The sequence below is a fragment of the Chlorocebus sabaeus genome, chromosome 4, assembly GCF_047675955.1.
Source record: "Chlorocebus sabaeus isolate Y175 chromosome 4, mChlSab1.0.hap1, whole genome shotgun sequence".
In the NCBI taxonomy this organism is placed as follows: domain Eukaryota; kingdom Metazoa; phylum Chordata; class Mammalia; order Primates; family Cercopithecidae; genus Chlorocebus; species Chlorocebus sabaeus.
Window position 1 is genome coordinate 13,569,491 of NC_132907.1, and position 19,371 is coordinate 13,588,861.

General features: G+C 40.8%; 1 protein-coding gene across 2 annotated transcripts in view; it reads right to left on the reverse strand.

The window, feature by feature from the left end:
• Positions 1–6,972, reverse strand: part of VCAN (versican) — a 110,939-nt gene extending 103,967 nt beyond the window's left edge. For both annotated transcript variants that reach the window (XM_007977402.3, XM_007977392.3), the window contains exon 1: positions 6,583–6,972. The gene's annotated coding sequence lies outside the window, so the exon portion shown is untranslated. The remainder of the gene's footprint in view (positions 1–6,582) is intronic.
• Between the last annotated feature and the right edge of the window lie 12,399 nt (positions 6,973–19,371).

Below are 19,371 nucleotides of genomic sequence, written 5' to 3' on the forward strand. Positions count from 1 at the left end.
TTACACTGTTCCCAGATATTTGCTCTTAGAAGCAATGCTGCAAAGTACATCCTTGTCCATTTGTCTTGGGTGACATTGGTACCAATATCCATCCATGTAATAATGTTGAGAAGTGGAATTGCTGGATCAAAGAGTATCTATATCTTTTAAAAATTTTTGATAAAGAATCAAAAACATGTGGTTGCCAAATTATTTTTTAAAGTAGAGGAACCTATTTACATTTATACAATAGTATATGAGAGACCCAGTTTCTCCACAACCTGGCCAACACAAACTTGCATCAAACTTTTTTATTTTCATTTTGCCAGGCAGAGTGGCTCATGCCTATAATCCCAGCACTTTGGGAAGCCAAGGTGGGTGAATCACTTGAGGTCAGGAGTTCAAGATCAACCGCCATGGCCAACATGGTGAAACCCCACTCTACTAAAAACACGAAAATTAGCCAAGCATGGTGGTGGGTGCCTGCAATCCCAGCTACTAGGGAGGCCGACACAGGAGAATCGCTTCAACCTGGAAAGTGGAGGTTGCAGTGAGCTGAGATCATGCCACTGCACTCCAGCCTGAGTAACAGAGCGAGACTCCATCTCAAAAAAAAGAAAAGAAAAAAAATTTTTTTTTTGTTACTCCTCTGGTGAAAAAATGGTGTAGCATATCATTGGTGTTTTAATTACTATTTATTTAATTACAGATGAGGTTGAGTGATTTTTAATATAATTTTAAAATTCTATGTCTCTTTCTGCCACTACCTGTACATAATTTTTTGCTCATATTTTGATAGATGTGAACTTTTCAAAGTTATTTATAAAAGTCCATGGACCATCGAGAGTTATTAGCTCTTTGTCTCTCATATGTCATAGATGTTTTCCAAATGTGTTATTTGCTTTTGTGTAATTTTTACTTAGACCTATCAATATTTCCTAGAATGGCACTGGGTTTCATGTTTTGCTTAGAACAGGTTTCTCTATTCCTAACTCATTTTTTTTAATCCCATGATTTTCTTTTATCATTTTTAAAAAGTTATTCCCTACATTTCATATTTGATTCATCTTACATTTCTTTTACGATGAGAAATCAAGTAGAGACTGATTCTTATTTTGTGTAGAGACTGATTCTTATTTTGCATGGACCCATCAATGGTCGTGAAACCATTTATTGAATAATTCTCCTTTTCCACTGAATGTCCAACTTCATTTAAGTCAATTTCTAGAATCTGTCTTCTGATTAATGAAACTGAACAATTTTTAAAACAATATGCCCCTCTCTGATTTATTTTATAGATTTAGTAGAAACTACATGGCTTGGGTAATGTGGTTATTATTAAAATTATAGAATTAGATCAATATGAATCCCACAGACATAATATATTATCATCCCTTTATTGTATAGTTTTTCAAAGTACTTACTCTTTTGATCTTTATAATTGCATATTCATTCAATAGATTATGACATTAAACGTCCAAAAGTAGTCTTTGCTTGGTTTTCTCAGCTAGTGAGTTCAACTCAATCTTTCTGATTCCAAGTCCAGTGCTCATTCCACTATACCTCAAGTAATATCAAATCAATAATTTAATAATAAAAATATTATATCAATATATGTGTTTATTGTAAAATATGTAATCTCATTTTACAGACATAAACACCTCTTAAAATCCTTAGAAGAATGAAGTAGGATGTATATATATGTGGAAAGTATATACATTTGTATCCTTTTATAGATGGTAAATCTAGCCAGAGGTGTGTTTCAGAAAACAGAACTGACACATTAAACAAAGATTCTTTGTACTGACCTCTGAAATACAACCACCTCTAACACATTCAATGGTAAGAACTTAGCAGTGTTTAAAAACCCTGTACACACACACACACGCGCACACACACACATATACACAGAAAGAGAGAGAGACTTTATATATATGTAATTTACCAAGTCTAGGCTACAAGAGGAAACTGGCAAAAATTCGCTAATTGAAATGGAGCTTGGCCAAGACATTCATCTCTAATCCCCCTTTTTCTGATTCCAAATCAGGGAGAGTACATGCTTTGTGTTTTCTGGTAAAATACAGACCTATGTAACAATCAGTATATTTTCTCAGACCAGAGTAAGTAACTCCCAACAATGAGTGTTTGTCAGTCCTAACTGGTTTCTCTAGGTGGGTGGTGAAAAAATACCTTACTACATACAGTCATTAACTCTTTCCCTCAAAAGAACCGTGTGTCTTGAGAAGCTCTGCTCCATCACAGGGCAATATCCCATTTTAAATACAGTGTTTACCGATGTTTGTCCATGAATGACGTCAACAAAAGTGTTTAAATCCCACCAGGAAAAGAGGGCTTAGTTGCCAGACATTGGGAGACAGAGTTAGTTGATCTTTGTGCTCTCAAAGGTTCTGTTACTCAATTAAGTGACCAATCATTAACTCCAAAGTATTTAAGCCTAATAATGCAACAAAAGAGAGAACAATGGATAGTATCTTTAACATTAATCATCGTCACCTTTGGTTTAGCTGTTTCAGTCCTTTCCAACCAGAATTTACAAGTGTATAGATACAGGTATTCTGGAATATCAAAGGCATCTCCCTCCAGTTTGCAAACACAGGGAAAAAGAAGAAACTTACATCTGTAAACCTATGTAAATCTAGTGGGTTTCCTTTCAAACCTCGTTTTTTTGAAAGCAGGAAATACAATTTAAAACCAACTCCGTTTTTATCTACCAAAAGAAACAAAACTTTGAGTTCTGACATAAATCCTAAATGATTGTCTTGAATCTCATCCCGCTTCCTACCTAATCTTCTCACAGGAAGATTAAGGACTGTGGACTTGGTGCTGGAGGAAGTAATTGCTCAATCACATTGGAATCCATTGGAACCCTTTGCAGTATTAGTGCGGGCAGACAATACAGTTCTAACATACTTCATACATCATAACAATGAATTCTAACATAATTCATTTCTTTACTCAGAGCCCAGAACAAGAAGTCAGACTCTTGGAGACCTTCTCCCTGATGTACTTGCTCTTAACATTTCCAAGTTACAAACTGGGAACCGCTTCTATCTCAGAACACTAATTGTTGCTTCCATTGGTACCTTCCTATTTTTATATCACACTCACAACATCCTGTTTTAGGACTTTATGTATTTTCAGGATGGGTTTGGCAAAATTGTCAAGAAGTACTTAAAACAATTAGGTCACAGCTTTCAGCAGACAAAAAGAAAAAGACGTGGATGTTAGCTACAGAATCTAAGGTGATAGAAGAGATCTTTAAAACCCAGTTCTTCCAATATAGAGCAAAATGGGAGGACTTAAAATGCAGCTCTAAGTAGCACCGTCTCCTCTGCGCCAAGCTTGTCCAGGTCTCCAGCTCAGCCACTCCCTAAATAGGTGCTGAGCTTCCAGTCCCCGCCAGGTCCCCGCTAAGGCTGCTCATTGACGCACAGGAACCTCAGTGACACTCGCAGCCCTTCCATGTTTGTCCCCATGAAATTCTATTAGTCTTGTCGAATGGCAATATTTGCCATTCCAGGCGAACTCTTTACGATAGTCTGGAACGAAATTAATCTGTTAATTGACTAAAAATGATCTTTAGACTGACGTGAATGTATTTAAAAAGTCAACAAATGGAATACAATATAAAGTCGTCTCATTTTTCTGATAAAAAGTTTGCTTGGAGTAAATTTTAACCTCTCCCCTGCCTCAAAACAAAAGCACTATGCCCCTCCTACCACTCCCAAGAAGCAAGCAAAAAAAAAAAAAAAACCCTTCAATAGCCTTTTAATAAGAGTGTTTAGCGCGGTCTGGATGCAACTCGGGTCAGCTCCAGACGCAGCCGGCCCGGAGCCCTCCGGGCGAGGCCACTGGGCTCTCTCCGCTAAGCCGGGCCCCGCCTTCCCCGCCCCGCCTTCATTGGCCTCGGTGGGTGGGGGCCTCGGCTGCGCAGACCGCCTGTGCGGCTGTACTGCAGTCTCCGAGCCCAGGAAGTCACACCCGTCTCGGGCTGGGAGCCGAAGCTCCAACCCACGTGGCGGCTGGCGAACCCAGCCGCTGCGGGTAGCGCCCGTTGCGGGTCCTCCCTTGGCCCGGGCTGAGCGAGTGGGGGCGGCTCCCAGACCCAGCCCCTTTGGGCGGGACTGGCCTACCTCCGCTCGTCTGGTTCTTTCCCACCCTTCCATCCCGACACGCCTCTGCAGTCACATTTGTTGCAGCTGGGAAAGAAAAAAGAGTATCCTAAAACGAGTCTCGAAATTCAGACCCAAACCCCGAAACGAACCCTTCCGGTCCGTTCCTGGCTGTTTGAAGGCCATCTGCCCCATCTCCGTTCCTTTCTTCTTTCCCTCCCCTCCACTGTCCTCTTTCCTTCCACTTCCCTTCCTTCCCTTTCTTTTTTCCTCCCGCCGCCCGCCTTCTCTCAACTTTCGCGTCTGACGCGCGCCCTTAAGTTGAGGAAGTTTAAGTTTTGGATTAGAAGCCCTTCTTTTGCAATATCCTGGGGCGGGGCCCTAGCCTTGGGTTCAAGTGGTTATGGGTTTTGAGAGCGCGGCATTTGCATTATCTTTCTTAAAGACGCACAGGGTGGCGCGTCGAGACCTCTGAAACCTGGCCCCACCCAGGCCATGTGCCTTAGTCCACTAAGCGGCGAACTCGACTCAGGGCGCCGCGTGCGTTCCAGCCGACTCGCGAGAAGGCGTCTCTGCACTTTGCACATACCAAGACCTTTTTTCAGGGTCCTCCAAACCCCTAGATGTACGCCGCAGATTGTGGAGTGCAAAATGAATGACTTAAGGGGAAACTAGGGCCTTCCATCCTTGAACACAAGGTTCTGAAAACTGCTCGCTAGGTCTGGGGGGCTCGTTTTTCTCAACCCGTGCGGGACTTCTCCATTAGGGGGCGCCCACACCCGCCGCAAAACTCCCAATTCCTAGACATCTAGGTTCTGCAAGTCCTGTGCGCTGAACTGGGGGCAGATCCGAAGGAGCGCACCGCCTCCCTCGCTCCTCCCTCCCTGCTGCCTTGGAGGACCGGGAAGGCAGGGATTTCACACTAGCCATTCATTTGTCAGCTGTGGGGGAGGGGACGCAGAAGCTAGAGAGACAGAACAGAGGCTGGGAGAGGGGAAGGGAGGCAGAGAAGATGGAGACAGAGGGAGACACAAAGATGAGAAACGCGACCGAGAGAGACTCTGCCGCGGGTGTGCGCGCGGCAGGACAACTCTGCAGGCACCGTGTAGATTTCTCCCCCTTCCCGCAGCATCTTCCAGGGACATGCAGGACTTGCCGAGACGCAGTTGGATTGGAGAGCAAATAGTTTAGGCTATGACACTATTTTTGTACCCCGCTCTCCGTTGCCTAACACCCAGACCGCTCCACGCCCAGTGACACAGACCACGAGCCAGGACAACCCGGATGCCCTCGGTCCGCATGCACCAGGGATGTCGCCCTACAACGCCCACGCCTCTGCAGGACAGTGGGGCGCTCCAGCCAAGGACGTCCCCCGGGGCTCCCGGCACACGCGCGCGCCGCTGCCGCTAGACCTGCCAGTAAAGTTGCTCAACTAGAGCGGAGAACTAGGAGGGGGTGGGGGATATGTAAGGAAACGGAGGACTCCTGTAGTCTGGGCGAGAGCACTGGACCCAGAGGCCCCTGATGCGGGTCCCCGCGCCACCTTTGTCTGCAGTGCGCTCTGGGTGCCGGTTTGCTTGTTCAGATGGGAGCGACAGACCCCATTTCGCTCTTCAGGGTGAGAAAAATTACTGCACACCCCTGCCGGTTCAGCACAGGCTTTTCCCGCCCAGGGGCCTCCCAGACCTCCGCGGGGCTCCAACAACCCCACCCCCCATCCTCTGCTCCTTGCCTGCTGGCCCCTTCGCACCGCGCGCAGGACAAAAGAACCCAGGGGCGCCCGGAGAGAACCGTGACAGTCCCCAAGTCGTCAAAGAGACACGGCGGGGATCCTGCACCTCCCCCGGCCAGACCTCCTCCCAGACTGCCTGCGGTCTGAAGGGGTCAGGTCCTCGCAGGTCCCAGGCTGCTTGGGCGCCGGGTCGCACTGTCAGGAGCTGCCCGGGAGTGGCTTTCCAGGAACACCAGGCACTGACCACACACCAGGGGCTGGGAAACCAGGTGGCCTGCACCAAGGCGGCTTTGGGGACTTGTCTGTGGCAAGTCTTGGTAGTCCCCATTCAAACTTTTGCCTCGAGCGTGTTAAGAACAAAAAAAAAATCAAAGTGCCAAAGGTCCTTCTCTTCTCTCCAGCTCAAGAACCCACCACTTTTCTATGATTTCTCTACAATTTATTCCCTCCCTTCCCCCAATTCCGTTAGTCATTTTACCCCCACTCCACCCTGCGTTTCTTTTGTCTGAATCTTTTTCAACACCAAGGTCCCTCTGTATCCCTCTCCCCAAAAGCCCTTTTGAAAGTTACCTGCATTTTTTAAGTGCCTGCATTTTCTTAACTTCACCTTACAGCTCCTTGCCTTAATTAAAGCCTTCTACCAATTGCAATGTACTTCTTTTTTCTAAGATCGCGGGGTTTTTCTATAAGTTTTTTTGTTTTTGTTTTTTAAGGGGGGAACAAAAGAAACGTGATTACCTTCGAAGGCGGCTTATTGCAGTTTGGGGGGAAAATTCACTGCAGCGCTGCGCGACTGGGTTCGGCGTTGCCCAGGCGGGTCACATAGGAAGCGTGGTGGCCCAGGGAAGGGTGCGGAGGGTGCGGGACGGTGCTGGAAGATGCGGGAGGATACGGGGCTGGCCGAAGATCTTGGTCCCAGCTCCTGTCCACAACACCTAATGTTCTCGGTTGTTGCGTCCGCACGCCTGGAGTTCTTCCCCAGAAAGGCTCGGGGCAGCTCGCCTGCAAGTTCAAATGCGGGTTGTGACACCCATCATCATTATATCACTGTACCGTCAGAGCCGAGGAGGAGACTCAGAGAGAAGGAGGAGGAGGGAGAGGAGGAGGGTTCATTCACAGGCTCCAAAAGCGCTCCACAGCTTCAGCCACTCCTAAGAGCCCAGGCTTGGAAAGCAGGCGGAGGGGCGGAAAGGCAGCTCCCCGCGCCTGCGGTAGGGACCGCCTGCCTCCCTCCCCAGGCACTCCCACCTCTTGGCGTTTCTTCCTGACAAGAAGTACCAATCGGCTCGGGGACAGCAGCACTCCCCATTCAGGGACTCACTCAGTAACATCGCTCTGCTCGCGGAAACCATTGCCCTCCCACTCCTTCCCCACCCCCACTTCCCCGCCCCCCGTGCAGCTAGTTCTGGGTTAGGGGAAAGGAGCCCCCAGGCTCTTAGGGGGCAGGCCAGCAATAGACAATTGAGTACGATCACTTCTTCTCGGGAGCATACAAAACTGTAAAATCAGCAAAGAACTTGGTTACAGCGTGTTTACGCGCCCACAGAGCTTGCCTGTCCCATCAAAGGGAAGTGTCAGGCTCAAGGCTCCTGCCAACCTGAAAGAGACACTAAGAAAACGAGATCCTTCGGAGACCTAGAGGGAAAGTGTAAGAATTCCCCACTGCACTCCCAGGGAACTGCCCAATGGGGAGCCCGGCGTCAAAAGACCCTGGTAATAAAGGGCTGGACAGGAAATTCCCCCAGGCAAATCCCTTGCCGAATTCAAAGAGAATGCTTTTCCTCTGCCACAAATCTCTCCCCACATAAGTGTAGATTCTGCTTTCTTCGTTCTTCCTTTCCTTCAGTCTTTCCAAGTGTCTCTGAGTACAATATCTGATAATTTTCCTGAGTAACAGGGACTTCTTGGAAGTATCAATCACCTTTCATGCTGTCAGGAAATTAGACCATAATCTTTCATGCGTTTATGCGATTTTTTCCTTCAGTGAGGCCCATCCCACTGTGTGAACGGCATCAACACATGGAAGAGTCCCGTGCATTGTGCTACAAAAGATTTCCAATAGGACCTTATAGAGCAAAGGGTCAAACAGTTGACACAAAGGATTTCTGTCCCCTTAGAAAAGAGGGACTTTGGATTTTCCTTTTCTTTGAAGTCAAGTATGAGTTTATACAATAGGAACAAAATAAATCCAAGGTGCACATGAGTATAACACTAGGGATACTAGAATGGACGGCAAACTTTTCCTTCTACACAAATAAGAAAGTATCCTCACAACTCTTCTCTCTGAAGCCTCTCCTTAGAAAATTATATTAAACATAGGACCTCAGAACAGTAGTGATTAAAGATGAAAGCCAATTTTTCCTCTCAACTCCTTTGATTAGTTTGGTTTAAACTTACACTTTAAAACTCTTAGTAACCTAGACTCTTATGCATGCACAGTTATAAGATTTCTTTTATATTTTGTAATTTGTAGGCATTCAGCCTGTTCATTGATTTTAAGTGATAAACAGGTAGAAGACTTGTCAGGATGATTTCAAGTCTCACAATGTGCATCTTTCATTTCTTTTGTTATTTATCAGCTCACTGCAGTGAGTAACATAACTATCAGTTACATCATTTGGAAATCAATTTGTTTTTGCAGTGAATTATTTATTCTTAGTAAATTTATTGTACTACCATTGCAAACATTGAAATTTGATTTCATCAAATATTTAGAATGATAGTCACAGAGCAGAATCAGACTTCAACCTTCATGTATAACATGTAAGCAAACTAAGGTGCAGAAAGTGACTGTCCCAAGGTCACACCATTAATAGTCCAGTGGTCTTTTCAGTGCTTCTCATAGCAACTTTAGATTCAAGATTGCTTGATTCAGGAAGGGGGAGAAATAAAATAAAATGAATCTTCATGGAAATATATACTCCAGACATTAAGGTAGACCTTTCTGTGAAATACTCCAAGATATGGATTTTTATTCTCGTTCTTAAAGTTGAGTAAATCTAGTTGAGCTTCAAAGAGTTCAAGTAACCTGCCCAAGGCGTTTTTGTAAGTGACAGATCTGCCAGTCTGAAAAGCTTATTATCTATTACCCTTTTGTCCCTTTATGATACAGTTAAGTAAAACCTTTCAACAAAGGAGAACTGGAGCAGAAACAAGCAAGTAATAGCAGATTAATGCCCATTTTTAGGGAAATGTTAATAGTTAAAATTCTCTATAAATAATGCCATCTGTACATAATGGAACATGGTTGAAAGTGATGGGTTAGATACTTTTTACATTCTGAGATGTTTTCATTTATGTTGCCAAATTTGATTCTCTAGTCCTCCAAAATTTACAGTTTCTTTTAATGCCAAGAGATATCACAACCCTTGACCGAATAGTTCTATAGGACAAAGGCACTTTCTCAGAGCTGATTTAAGGAATTAGAATATGCACAATGTTGAAAAGCTTTATACTGCCTGTCTTCTCTCTTCTTTGACTTGTAACATTATTATTCAGAAAATTAAATACTTCTTCGGGTTATCAGATAACTAAAATGAAATTATATCCCATGGAGATCTTCTTTCTGTCTCTAGGGCAGACCTTCCCCTCTAGCTATCTAAAATAGAGAATGGATAAAAAAGAAAAAGGAAAACATACCAGGTATATTAAGAATAGAGTCTACGGTTGTATTATTATTTCTATGTAACTGTTTTTAATGACTTTCTTTCATCAAGAGAAAGAAAATGAGAGAGCATTTATTTCTGATTCTCCAATGCCTGACAAAACTATCAGAAGTTTTTGAATGGGAAAATATATTTTTTTCAGGTTTTATAACTAAAATTGTATTTATTTGTCCATTACACTCAAGTATGAATCAAACAGTAATTAAAATCTTATTCTGTGAGTCCCCCTTTAAATCATGTCCTTGTACTGGGGATATTCTTTATGAAAACTCCAAGATCCCAGGTATAAATAAAGCAAGATCTTCATTCACAATGCTTGTGTCTGAAAGAAACCATAAGCCAGAAGCTATGTGTGCCTTGCTTCCGTGCTTTGATCTTGTCTTTGGGATCTTGGCTGAGCTCAGGGGCAGCAAGCCAATGACTTGGAGAGGAAAGGTGTAGATGGCAGATGTGTCTCCAGGGAATTTTATTATCTTCATCTAAACCTCCTTCTGAGGTTCTTTAGGATCACATTTCAGACTTCTCCTTTTTTATTGATCAGGTGAACTGCTCTTAGACATGGCATCATCTATTGCTGCTCTAGGGATGACAAGATTCCAGTACCATTCAAATTCAGAAAACAAAGAGCTTAGTTTCAACTCCTTGATCTGACTGGTCCGAGGCACGATGAAGCAAATTATCCTCCCTGGATGATGCAATAATGCTACAGATTAAAAAATGTACTTTTATTAACTTTCAAAGACCCTAGAAAAAGGAAGCCCATCCTCTAAGATTGTGTCATAATTTTAAAAAAATAAAATAAAATAAAACACTACAGATTAGGGATAGACATTTTATCCAGCACTTTGAATTCTCTTTGGCTTTCTAGGAAATACAGAAATATAAGGTCTTTGTTGCCTTCTTTTTATTCTTAAAAAAGAAATCTTGCAAAAGGCAAGGTGAAGGTGGCAATCTCATTGTGCTTTAACCTGAAGTATAAAATTGGTCTGATAAATTAAACACAGACACATTTCCTCAGAAAGCCATAAAACATTAGATTTTTCCCAGAAATCAGATATTGAGTTTTTGCTCGCCAACCCCCAAATCAAAATGTTACAGTAAAATGTTTGTTTTAATAAATTTTTTTTCTCCTATGCTGTAAATGTCCTCTTCATGGTTGAGCAGATTTCTCTAGAACTTAACTGAAAGACCATCTACATCACGACAGAACTATGCAAGCCAAAGCCAAGTTCCAACATGGAGTGATGGGAGAGGCCGGGCTGCCGAGAGGAGATGACTTCATTAGTGAGAAGAGAGGCTCTCTGAGTCGGTCCTCAAGGCAGCCAAATGGCTCAGCACATCTGCACTCACCCTGGGAGGCTGCCTGGAGCACAGCATCAAAAACGCTATCTTTTTTATAAAGAAAAAGATGAAGGCATAAAGAACGCAGTCCAACTAAATTGAATCAAAGATTGTATCACTCTTACTCCCTCCTTAGTCACTTTCTCAAAGCCTTTTTCTTCCCTCCCCACAGTCTGAAAAATATAGGTCATTTTTATAAAGCATTTGTCTGACTGGAGCAAGACAAACTGAAGAGTCTGGTTTCTGAACACAAGGAAGCGGTAGAGATCTTAGAATCAATGAGGCAGGGCGGAATACAATGCAGAAGGTTTCTTAAGAGGCAAAACTTTTGCAGTTGCTGTTTATTTTCAGTGACTACCCGCTTCCATGTATTTAATTGACTACAGTGGGACCGAGACAAGGAGCATAAGGAAAGCTGCATGGTGCAAAAAGACACATGCCATCATTAATGTCTCTGTGGTGAGCAAAGATAGAATGCAAGACAGAAAACAAGGAAACCTCTATGTTGTGAGAAAAGTGTTCAGCATGGGTATCAACCAGCACATAGAAGTAGCAAGCATACATTCCATTTTTATTCTATTGACAAAAAGAATTGCAGGACTAATGCTTGCTCCCATTAAAATATGAGAAATCACATTTTAACCCTACAAATCAAAGGTCAAATATTTGTTGTAATAATTCCCCCCCAAAAAGAGAAGAAGATCTGTAAGACTCAGCAAATACTTATTACAAACGGACTGTTTTCAATTTTTTATATTTTCTCTCTTCAATTCAACAAAAGTTTATTGAGCACCTTTTATGTGCATTGTTTTAGATAGTAGGCATTATTCAAAAAAGTAACAATTATTTTCCATCCTTAAGGAGTTTATAATCTCTCTAGAAAGAAATTAACTCATTGGAGTAGCCAAAGTTACAACTGATCTGCAAAATGACTAGTGAACTTAGAGGAAAATTATAAATAAATATTTTTGTCTCCATTGGCTGATTCAGCTAGACATCATTTAAAAAAACATCCCATTGACTACAAATGGATGAAGGAAGGATGATAGTTCAGCAAATCTATCTCCCTTACTGGAAAATCTTTTTCATGCACATATGCGATTAACACTGAATCCCACACACTAACTTTATTGCACGTGACAAAATCATCTTTCTTATTTTCTTATAATATAGTTGGTAAAATAACAAGATGTTATTTTACTAACATGTTGTTGGTATATATATTTACCAACTATATACATTGGTGTATGCAATATAGTTAGTAAAATGACAACATTTTACACATAGTCAAACATTTGTACTATGTGAAAAAAAGGAGAACGATAAAGAAAAACATTGATTGTCATCCTAATAAGAAAAGAAGCTAAGGGAAATTGAACACTCTATTCAATTTCTAGGGTACTAGGGTCTCTGACTACTGGGCACCAGTGTCAAATGTAGTCACTAGAAAACAAGAGAAAAGAACAATGTGGGAAAAACTCTCCTTCTTAGTTATCATAAAGTTAAAATAATATGATTTAAAATATAATATGCAATCTGTAGGCTTCCCTCACAGAAGAACTTGAGAATGTGTAATGACCTTTCCTATCCCCATTTCTACAACTCATTTGGTAACTTTTTGTTTTATCTTCAGTCTTGTGGCAGCTGTCTTTTCTTGCCTCCTCCCTCCCATATCATCTCACAAGGTTAACTATCTTAGTTTGGATTCCCACAGCAACAAACCCTGTGAGAAGGATTCAAATGCAAATAGTTTATTTGGGAGGTGAGATCAACAACCATCTATAAGGAAGTGGGAAATGAGGCAGAGAAGGGAAGGAGGATGGCAAAAGGTGTGTTTCCAGCAGGTTGCACTCTGGGTAAGTGGAGCTTATTCCCATTAGAAATGCTCAGGAACAGTACAGAACAGACATGCACCTCAGAAGCATCCCATCTAAGAGGTGAGGGAGCTGAAGTATTTATACACTTGCTTGTGGAGGGCTTCTCCAGGGAGTGTTTATCCTGTCCAATTTCTGTCGTGTGCACAGGCAGACTGGGCTCTGATTTATTTCCACAAAGGACAAGGGACCACTGAAAGCAATAAGCTAAAAGATGTAGGTAGGGGCTGCAAATAGAACTTGGGCTACCATGCCCAGAAATGATACAGGTGAGGGACTATGGGCGGGGTACCAATTACATCTGCTGTAACTCCCAATATTCTCATCACTACCAAGCCTGGTTAGGGTTGCAGGCTTTGCTACCTTGGTTGGAGCAGGATAAGGTGACAAGTCTTAGGATATTGGAGATAAGTGTGAATTCTTCCATCAACTCCTTCCTCTCTCAGCTCCTTTCCTCCACCAGGATCATCCCTACTGCTACCTTCATACACCCAGGGCTGCCTCATAGCTAAATCCCCAACCTGAGTCTCAGTGCTGCTTCTCCCTCCCAGAGACCTAGTTTGATTCCCTCTCATCTCAATTCCTGGGAAGAATTATCCAGATAAGGCCTGAAAACTATTGTCCCAGGAATCATAAATGAACCTTCAACTCATGATAGTTAAGGTCCAGAAGGGCTATAAATTACCCTAGTCCAAAGTCTTCTTACTTCAGATATGTGTGTGTGTGTGTGTGTGTATGTGTGTATATATATATATAGAGAGAGAGAGAGAGAGATAAAATGTAAAATGACTACATCATTTGAGAGTGCTCTACACCTGAGAATTTCACTGGAGAGTAGAGACGAAAACAGGAACCAACATACTCTCTGCTTTGAGAAACACTGCAAACTCAAATGACTTACTGAGGCCATGAGGATATCATAAAAGAGTGAAGTAGAGAAGTAAACAATAGAGAATAGAGAGGAGTCTCTTCATCTAAAGACTCATTACTGCTTAGTTCCAGCCAATTGTAATGTGGGGCTGTTGGTCCAGTATTTCCAGCTTTTAAAATGTTAAACAGGCCAGACAAAACTAGTCTGTGGGCTGATTCCCACCTAAGGGATGCCGATTGTAACATTTAAAAGTTTAAATGATCAAAAGCAAGAAGGATGGGAAGGGAGTAGAAATGGTACTCATTTTGTTCCCTTTATCCACTCTCTCCTTTTCTTCTTCTTCTTTTCATTTCTTATCAGTAAACACCCTTATGAATTCCCAAGAGGCAGTGTGTCCTGCAGTGGCCTAAGAAGGGGAAAAAGCAATGGCGGGGAAAGTTCAAGGAAGAAGAAACGGACCAATACACCAGGATTTCCGAAGAAACAAGGAACGCCGAAACCAAAGTGTAGAAGGTAGGCAGGATACCCTAGCCCTACCTAGCTCCTTTTCTTGGTACTTACCACGTGCCACCAGCAGCCCAGGCTCCTCTTCAGCTCCTGTTCCAAGGACCAAGAAAGTCTCTTTTCCCCTTGCAGCTGAGGGAGGTAAAGCCCTAGCAATCCAAGTGGTAACTGTGGTTGCATTTTCCTGAGAGTGTCTTAAGCAATAATACTGTTAATTCTGTAGTCCTCATGCACATTCTTAACCAATAGACTTCACGTGATTTGATATCTTGAGACAACGTATTCTCAGGTCTAAAAGACCAATTTACCACTGTTCATAAAGATAGGCACATTAGGCTGTAAATGAAATAGAAAATACCTACACACTGTGGCATAGACAGTTGCATTTTTGGAAGGAGGTGGAGAGAAGTCAGGAAGGAGGTTTCAAGAATGTATGAACCTGAGGAATGAGCTAAAAATTTGATTACAATTGGAAATTTTTTCCTCAGATGACCCAGAGATACCTAATCAAGACTGAAAGTTTCTATGGCAAATGGAAAAACTGAGGAGAAGACAATGTTGGGAACAGATGCATGGGTGATATTTGGCAAGCCGTGGGAGGGAGTAGGAAACAGCAGAGCTGAGTAAAAATTTCAGATTGCTGCAAACCAGGTTATTTTGTAGATCCCACTCAAGGAGTTTTAGTAATTAAAACCTGGGAATTTCCTTTCTTTCTAATCACTGCCTAAACTGGTATGTCAAATATCTTCTCTGTTGAGATTAAGGTTCTTGAATCTTGGATAGATTCCATAACTATCTGAACACTTTTAATTAATAAATGCCTGTTTTTACAGTGTAAAATGCTAATCTCATGTACTAATTAAGGCTTTCCCTCCAGCAAAGCTTCTATGCCTGTGGCTCAGAGGAGAAGAACTGGGCAGAGAAGTCTGCTTTTTACAATTCCTTTCCCTCCCCAATGCTGGAGTGGGACTGGGGCCTTGGCAGTCTGCTCTGGGACCTCTGCTCTTGCTTTTTCTAGGCTTCTACTTCTTTCTTTTGTCTTAATTAGGTATAATTAACATGTAAAAGTTGTATATATTTTAAGGTGTACAGTGTGAAGTTTTGCTATACATATATATTGTGAAATGATTGCTGCAGTCAGCTAATTAACATATTAATATACTTAAGATCTACTCTCTTAGCACATGTCAAGTATACAGTACAGTATTAATAACTATGGTCAAGTTAAAAAAAAGAAAAAATAATAACTACAGTCACCATGTTGTACCTAGGTCTCCAAAATCTAGTCATCTTATAACTGTAATTTTGTACTCTGTGATCAGCATCTCCCTATTTCTCCCACTCCCTGACTCCTGGCAACCACCCTTCTATTCTCTGCTTCTATGAGTTCAACTGTTTAGAGTCCACATATAAGTAAGATCCTGCAGTATTTGTCTTTCTGTGTCTGGCTTATTTAACTTAGCATAATGTTGTCCAGGTTCCTCCATCTTATCACAACTGGCAGGATTTCCTTCATTTTCAAGGCTGAATAATATTCTACTACTACTACCACTACTACACACACACATATGTGTGTGTGTGTGTGTATACACCATAATTTCTTTATCCATTCATCTCTCAATGGAAACAGATTGTTTCCATATTTGAATTAGTTATTTTATTTCTGGACTTTCTATGCTGCTTCATTTGTCTATGTGTCCATTCTTATGTCAGTTCCATACTGTTTTGCTTAATATAGCTTTGAAATATAACTTAAAATCAGGAAATTTGATGTCCCAGCTTTGTTCTTTTTGCTCAAAAATGCTTTTACTATTAGGGTTTTTTTTGTAGTTCCACTGAATTTTAGAATTGCTTTTTTTGTTTATGTGAAAAATACCACTGGAATTTTGATAGGAATTGTACTGAATCTATACATCATCTTAGGTGGTATGAGGATCTTAACAATATCGATTCTTTCAATCCACAAACACAGGATATCTTTCTATATGGTTTTTTCTCTTCTTCAGTTTCTTTTTTCAATGTCTTAGTGTTTTTATTATACAGATCTTTCATCTCCTTGTCTTATTTTACCCCTGAGTATTTTATCCTTTTGATGCAATTACAAATAAAGTTGCCCTTTTAATTTTTTTTCTTGGATAGTTTGTTGTTAATGTATAGAAATTCAGCTGATTTTTTTTTTTTTTTTAATGGCATCTCACTCTGTCACCTAGGCTGGGGTGCAGTGGTGCAATCTCAACTCGCTGTAACCTCCACCACCCAGGCTCAAGCAGTTCTCCTTTCCCAGCCTCCCAAGTAGCTGGAACTACAGGTGTGTGCCACCATGCCTGGCTAATTTTTGTATTTTTAGTAGAGATAAAGTTTCACCATGTTGGTCAGGCTGGGTTCAAACTCCCGACCTCAGGTGATCCACCCACCTCAGCCTCCCAAAGTTCTGGGATTACAGATGTGAGCCACTACGTCCAGCCCCAACTGGTTTTTGTGTGTTGATTTTGTATACTGAAACTGAATTTGCTTATTAGTCCTAACAGTTTCTTTGGTGTAGTCTTTACAGTTTTCTCTGTGTAAGAATATATCATCTGCAAACAATTTTGTACTTCCTGCCAAATTTGGATATATTTTATTGTTTTGCCTTGTCTAACTGCTCTGGCTAGAATTTGCAGCATTTATGTAGTACAAATCAATAAGGAAAGTGTAGTTTAAGTCCAATGTTTTCATATTGATTTTGGTCTGGGTGATCAATCCTGCTGAAAGTGAGGTACTAAAGTCCTCTATTATCATTGTATTGCTGTCAAGTTCTCCCTTTATATCTATTAATATTTGCATTATATATTAGGTACTCTATTGTTCAGTGCACATATATTTATAATTGTATATTATTTTAATGAATTGACTCTTTTATTATTACATATGACTTTCTTTGTCTCTCTTTGCAGTTTTTGATGAAAGTCTATTTTGCCTAAGTCTAGCTACTCCTGCTCTTTTTGGGTTTCCATTTGCATGGAATATTTTTTACATCCTTTGACTTTCAATCTGTGTGTGTCCTTAAAGCTAAATGAGCCTATTTTAGGCAGCATATAGGTGGGTGTTCTTCTTCTTAAAAAAAATCCATTATTCATTCAGCCATTCTATGTCTTTTGATTGGAGAATTTAACCAATTTACATTCCTGATCATTATTAATTTAGAAGGATTTATTATTGCCATTTTGTTAATTATTTTCTGACTATTTTTCAGATTCTTTGTTTCTTTGTTCTTTTCTTAGTTGTCTTGCTTTGTGATTTGATGATTTTTTGTGGTGATGTGTTTTGATTTCTTTACCTTTTGTGTATCTATTATCGGTTTTTGCCTTGTGATTACTATGAGATGTATATGTGATATCTGATAGTTATAACAGTCTATTTTAAGTTGATAACAACTTAATTTTGATAGCATATAAAAATTATGCTTTTAATTCCCTCCTCCATTTTGTTTTTGATGTCACATTTTACATCTTTTCACACTGTGTATCTATTAAAATTATTGTAGTTATAGTTATTTTAATAGTTTTGTCTTTTAACCTTTAGACTACAAATGTAAGTGATTTATACATCACCATTACAGTATTGGAATATTCTGAATTTGTCTACATATTTACATTTATTAGTGAGTTTTGTGCTTTCATATGGTTTTATGTTAATGATTTGCATCGTTTCATTTCAGCTTGAGGGATTCCCTTTAGTACTTCTTGTAAGGAAGGTCTAGGGATAATGAGCTCACTCAGCTTTTGTTTGTCTGGGCAAGTCTTTATCCTTCATTTATAAAGAAAATTTTAGGCCGGGCGCGGTGGCTCAAGCCTGTAATCCCAGCACTTTGGGAGGCCGAGACGGGCGGATCACGAGGTCAGGAGATCGAGACCATCCTGGCTAACACGGTGAAACCCCGTCTCTACTAAAAAATACAAAAAACTAGCCGGGCGAGGTGGCGGGCGCCTGTAGTCCCAGCTACTCGGGAGGCTGAGGCAGGAGAATGGCGTAAACCCGGGAGGCGGAGCTTGCAGTGAGCCGAGATCCGGCCACTGCACTCCAGCCTGGGTGATAGAGCGAGACTCCGTCTCCAAAAAAAGAAAAAAAAAAAGAAAATTTTGCCACATAAAGTATTCTTGGCTGGCAGTTTTTTTTTTTCTTTCAGTGCATTGAAAATAATATCTCACTCTCTCCTGGCCTGCAAGGGTTTTGCTGAGAAGTACACTGATAGCCTCATAATGGTACACTTGCATGTGAGAACTTCTCTTGCTGCCTTCAAGATTCTCTCTCTGTCTCTGATTTTTGACAGTTTGATTATAGTATGTCTTTCTGAAGTCTTCTTTGGGTTAAACCTGATTGGAGACTTTTGAGTTTCATGTATATATCTTTCCTCAGATTTGAAAAGTTTTCAGCTGTTATTTCTTGAAATAAACTTTCTGTACATTTCTCTCCTCTCCTAGTTCTGAAAAATCTATACTGTGAATGTTAGCACTTTTTATGGTGTCCTATAAAGAATTTCTTTATTCCTTTTCATTCTTTTTTTTTTCTTTTCTGACTGGATATTTATAAATGCCCCATCATTGAGTTCACAGATGCTTTCCTCTGTTTATATTCTCTATTATACTTTTCATTTCAATCATCATATTTTTCAACTTCAGAATTATGTTTAGTTCTTTTTTATTACAGTCATATGCCACATACCAACATTTCAGTCAGTGATGAATTGTTTATAAAATGGTGGTCTCATAATATTATAATGGAGTTGCCCTATACTAGTGTACCATTTTAAATATTTTACATCATATTTTTACTGTATCTTTTCTATGTTTAGACACATGATTTCTTACCATTGTGTTACAGATGACTACAGTATTTAGTAGCTTAGTAGCAATAGGCTATACCATATAACCTAGGTGTGTAGTGGGCTATGCTACCTAGGTTTGTGTAAGTATATTCTATGATGTTTGCACAATGACCAAATCATCTAATGACACATTTCTCAGAATGTATCCCTGTCACTAAGACTATACATTCATTCATTCATGCACACATACATTACATTCAAGACTGTATTTCTCTCTATTGAACTTCTCTTTCTGTTTATATATTGTTTTCCTAATATCATTCCCATCTGTTCATGTATTATTTTCCTAATGACATTAAGTTGCCTATTAGTGTTTTCTGGTAGCTCACTAAGCTTCCGTAAAACAAATATTTTTTAATTGTTTGTCAGGAAATTTGTAGGTATGCATTTCTTTGGGGTTGGTTACTA